General features: G+C 35.2%; 1 long non-coding RNA gene across 1 annotated transcript; it reads left to right on the top strand.

Moving 5' to 3' along the window:
• The first annotated feature begins 2089 nt into the window (after positions 1-2089).
• Positions 2090-5019, top strand: LOC131003350 (uncharacterized). The gene is made up of 3 exons (XR_009094608.1): positions 2090-2263; positions 4212-4275; positions 4793-5019. It is a non-coding gene; the product is annotated as an uncharacterized LOC131003350 (long non-coding RNA).
• The last annotated feature ends 434 nt before the right edge of the window (positions 5020-5453 follow it).

Raw genomic sequence — 5453 nt, 5'->3', positions numbered from 1 at the left:
TCCTTACTCGAGAAGAGAACCTAATCGAGGAATTCGAGAAGATGAATTTGGAGGTAGTAATACCACCACAAACGACAGAAATAATAATTTCTGCGCTGAACGTTACCCCTGACCTACGATCGAGATTGGTCACAGCATAGAGAGTGGATGAGAAGATGGAAAGATTGCGAATAAAGTTTCGAACCGAAAAAGTAGAGAATTATGAAGAGACGACAGATAATGCCTTTTTGTCTAAAAGAGAGTGTGTATACCCGATAAAGAAGAGTTGAGGAATGAGATTATGAGCGAAGCTCATGACACCCTTACACCACACATGTGGGCAGTATGAAGATATGCCAAGACTGAAACGACGCTTTGATAGGAGAATAAGAAGCGAGAGGGGGCATCTTTCGTAGAAGGATGTTTAACGTGTTAACACGTGAAGGCGCCACTTTGACAACCTTATACAATTATACCTATTAGAGACTTCCACAATAGAAGTGAGACCACTTAGCCATGAATTATGGCATCGATTAGCAAAATCGAGAAAAGAAAACTCAACAATTGAGTAATTGTGAATAGATTCTGTTGATGATAGAAACGATGATTATGTGAGTTTTTCCCTATCTCGGGGAGCATGTTTTTTCGAGTTAACAAGAACTCAAACCGAGATATATAGGACCTTATGATATGTATTAGAGTAAATAGGCCATGTAGCCTATAAACTAGCGTTGCCTCTGAGCTTCGCGAACGTCCATGACGTTTTCCATGTTTCTCAATTGAGAAAGTTCGTGTTTAATCCAAAACACGTCATCTATCAAGAAGAGGTGTCCCTGGAACCAGTTTTGAGCTACGATGAGATAGACCTGATGCTATACTGGACTGGAAGATCCAATAATTGAGGGACGAATCGATTCCTTTGATGAAAATCCAATGGAGATATTATAGTCAAGAAGAATCAACATGGGAAGTTGAAGAGAAGATGAAAGAGAAGTACCCAGAGCTTTTTCCCGAAGAAGAATAACTCAAATTTCGGGACGAAATTTTTTTTAAGGGGGGTAGGATGTAACACCCCGTACTTTCCTCATGTTGTGAGATAGTGTCTTAACACTAATAAGAGTACCGAGATGTCGAAATACGAGACTACTTTTTTTATGAGTAGATAAGACGGATTGTCTTTTAAATAGAGATACGATGAATAAACCGATGATGGAATTAGAGTGATGAGATTTGAGAAATGAGTTGAGATAGAGATGCTGTTGATATCGAGTTGAGATTTATTTTATTTCCAACTACCGGGAATAGAGTTACCGGATACTGAATTGTTAGAGATTGACTGTCCTATTAAGAAAAATAGGAATACTGAGTTGGAAATAGAGTCGAGGAAGAAAGAGTGAGAAACCTAGATATATAGAGTCGGTCAGAGAGACGTCTAACTATCTGAGTCTGCCGACTGTTTTGATGTGATGTTATGTGAATTTACGTGACTGAGTAATTATGTGATTTTGTGACGTGTGTCATTGTGACCGAGTTATTATGATTTTTATTTGAGACCTTAGCAGTTGGAATTTGTTTAAGTTTCCAAAGCAAGTATGGTTTATTTTTATCGAGAAATCGAATGAGGCCGGTTTATGAAAAATTTTTCCGAGCATAATATTTTTTTTAAATTATTTTTCTTCCTACGAAGAGGAATATTATATATATGTGAGTGCACTAATATGAGTGCTATAATTATTATTTTGGTCACATGAATATTTATGATGTGGTATTTTATTAATGAGTGACATTACCATAGTTTTGTGATTTTATTTGATCACCTTTCACACACTTTTATTTAATCACCCATACCATATGTTATATGCCTAAATTTTGCTAAGTATGGATTTGAGAGAGTAGAGAATTGAGAGTATGAGATGGAGAGTGTAGAGATTAGAGAGAGATTAGAGTGAGAGATAGATCATCCATTAATTACTAAATATTCCCTAAGATTTACAAATCTCTTAAAGATACACAAGATCATCCAAATCAAATACAATCTTGCAAAAGTTTCCTCTCTCTTCTCCACCCCCCCATTTTCGGTCATCTCTCTCTCCCCTTCATCTCTCTACTTTCCTCCATTGTTAGCCATTGATGAAACCTCCGAAGCTCTACCAAGTATGCCAAACACATAAATCACTACTTAAATCCTCCATAAACACATCCTATTAACTTAAATCCAAGAGAATCCTTGAAGATTGGTTTCAAGAATAGTGAGAGAAAATTTGGATAATTGGTGAAAACTTGGGTAAGTGATCTCCATTTTCATAGATATAATTGTATGAGTGTGTATATGAGTTTATTTGAAGGATTGGAGCAAGAAATCACCCCCTCCCTTTTTCCTTCAAATTTTCGAAAAAATGGGTATCTTACCCTTCAAAAATTTTTCTTCTTCTTTCCTTGAATTGAGGTGAGAAAAATGATCTATGTGATGTTTGGTAATGATTTGGTGTATGTTTTGAAAAGCTATGCTTGTGATGTAAAAATTCGGTTGAGTTAGTTTACCCCAAATTGGGAATTTTTGACTTGATGATCAAGGTGATGAATTGATGATGAAAATGAGTTTATGAGGTGTATATGATGATGATTGATGGAGTAAATTGAGTATATGATGTCAATTGGAGTTTTGATATGAGATTAGTTTACTAGAATTAGGGATATGTGTATATATGCCCTTATTTGTGAATTGATGGTTTTGATGTGAGTTTAAATGACTAAAATTGATAGATATATGATGAGATTAAAGATCCATGTGAGTTTATAAATTTCTTAGAGTTTAGTTTAATAAAAATTAGGATCTCTTGTCTATGTGTCTATTAAGTGATTTAACTTAAGATATGTGTAATTGAGCATGATAGTAGTGTTTTAATATGTTTGATTAAGTCTAATGTAAGCTAAGTAAAATTTGGACTTAGTTTAGTTTGAAGGAGTTTTTGAGTTCTCATATGATGTGGGGTTAACGAATGATAAAATGAGGTCAATTGATTTATGATCATTTTGTGAAGTTGTCATGCTTTTGTTGAGAATTTTATGATGATATATGAGTTTTTCACTAGAGTTAGTTTACATGATAAAAAGGGAAATATATGTGTAAAATGAGTTACATGATGTATGAGGTCAATAATGAATGATTGAGAAATTTTGAGCATGAGATTGAAAGGAATTTGATTGATACGTTGTAGAAACGTTTTCCTTGAGATTTGAGTGGATGATGAAAGAAAAGAGTCAAGATTGAGTATTATGAGTATTTTGATGTATTTGAATGTTTTTAAGTGCTTTAAGTGCTTAAAATGAGTTTTGATGTGTTTGCTTTGTATAAATGTTAAATTGAGCATTTAAGAGTTGGGAATGAATTTTTGGTGATTTTTCGTAGGCTACTGACCTACTGTGATCGACGGTTTGTCGATATCAAAAAGCTTTGAAATTTTACAGAATGTCCCTACATGAGTCTTGAGCACCTCTGTAAAATTTCAAGTCATTTGGACTTGATTTACTATTTTTATAAAATGCAAAACCAAATCTGCACATTTCTGCCGGGAATTTCAGAGAACAGGGGACAAAGTCATTCATTTCAGTGACTTCCTGTGTGAATTAGATTTCCAAATTTTTATGGTATCAACCTTACTGTATGGGCTAGATATCCACCAAATTTGAGCTCAATTGGACAACGTTTACTATTTTAAAAAAATCAATGTTTCCGATTGCTCAAAAAACTGCCGAATATGGTAGACCTTGGTAAAAACGCCATATCTCCCAAACCACTTGGAGTTTCTGACTCTACTTTTTTTTAAATGAAACTAGACTCAAATACCTTTCGTTGGTATGAGTCTGGAGTCCAGGGGATGTCGGAGTCAGAACGTGTTAAAGTTTGAAGTCGAGTCTGTGTAAAAACAGAACATGTCTTGATGACGTTTGATGGTATTTTCTTATGTGCCTTATGTGATTGTGTTGCCTAAGTGTTTGAATGATATTAGACGAGCCATATATGAGTGATAAATCGAGACTTAGAACCATGATTTTCTTGAAACCTATCCTTGGACTTAAGGTTTTGAAATGAGTAAAGAGTTTATGTAGAGTTGATTAAGAGATAGAATATAATATAGAGCATGAGTTGAGGCATGAGTTTTTGTCGTTGAGTTTCTAATCGGGATTCATTTTATGACATGAACCTTCGATGATGACGATGATCCCTGAAGACACGAGCAGAGCAAGGAAGTAAGTAACTCCACTTTGACGGGAGTTTTTGAGTAAGGTCTTCAGGTGGGCAATATTTTGAGTATAAATATATTATCCGAGTTTTCTAAAATGATTTGATGATTTAATGATGTTATGAGATTATCAAATGATTTGAGATAAATGATGTTTGAGAACTGTTTGACTTGCCAATTTTTGATGTTGAGCTTGTGTGTTACCCTCTACTGATGAGACGAATTCGGTCCTGCCACAAGCGGGATTTTGTGCACAGAGGTGACTGTGAGCCGTCTTCGGGTCGGCCGGTCACGGTACTTGAGAGGGAGGCCTACTTCTCAGTACCTTTGATGATGAGTAGTGGAAGTGGTACATACATGATGAATGTTTTAAACTGCGCAGTTACTTATTTATGATGTTGATTATGAAAACTGCATGCACAGATTCATTTACGCTAACTTTATTTCTGTGTATTGCTGAGATGTGGCAAGTTTCAAACTTATAGCTCTAAGAGCGCCTTTCTTGTTTTTCGGCGTTTGCCCACTGAGTATTATATACTCACGCCCTGCATGTATTTCTAAATGTGCAGGCTAAGCGAGGAGTGAGATTGGTCTGGTGCTGGTGGGGAATCGTTAGATGACGTATTTACTTTATCGTATTTCCTTTTTATCGATAAAGTCTTGATGTGAAGTTACTTTGAATATGAATCAAGTAATATACTCACGGTTATGTGTCTCCATACATGTAACTGGTTCGCCTTTTGCTGCGATACTCTGCATATTATGTTTCCTTATGAAAAATAAGCTATACCTGTTTTATTTTTATTCGTGAAATTCCTGATAATTAAAAAGTTACAACGACGTTGACGATTTTACCCTTGGGTTCAATTGATAATATTTTCCTTAGCATGCTTTGATGTGAGCTTCCGCTTGATGTTCGACCTATTCTTCTTATCTTTTATTCTTTAAAAATAGTCGTATCGACACTCGTACCCCACTATCACTAGTGTCGGGATTTCGGGCTGCGACAGATGCATAATGTAATTATGCATGGCTCATATTCCTCTTCATTAGACTTAGGGAAACTAGTTCTTGTTATTAAAACAATTAAGCCAACTAGGTTTTGTTTCATGAATTCAAGTAATTACTAATGATTTACTCTCTTTAGGGGTGTTCTTAATTACTAATTTAATACTAAACTCTCTTCGTAAGTAAAGGAAAAGATATGAAACTCAAACACCCTAAGTTCTT

Source organism: Salvia miltiorrhiza, unplaced genomic scaffold (genome assembly GCF_028751815.1).
Source record: "Salvia miltiorrhiza cultivar Shanhuang (shh) unplaced genomic scaffold, IMPLAD_Smil_shh original_scaffold_209, whole genome shotgun sequence".
In the NCBI taxonomy this organism is placed as follows: domain Eukaryota; kingdom Viridiplantae; phylum Streptophyta; class Magnoliopsida; order Lamiales; family Lamiaceae; genus Salvia; species Salvia miltiorrhiza.
Note: the sequence above shows the minus strand (reverse complement) of the source record. Positions and strands in the feature narration are given on the sequence as shown.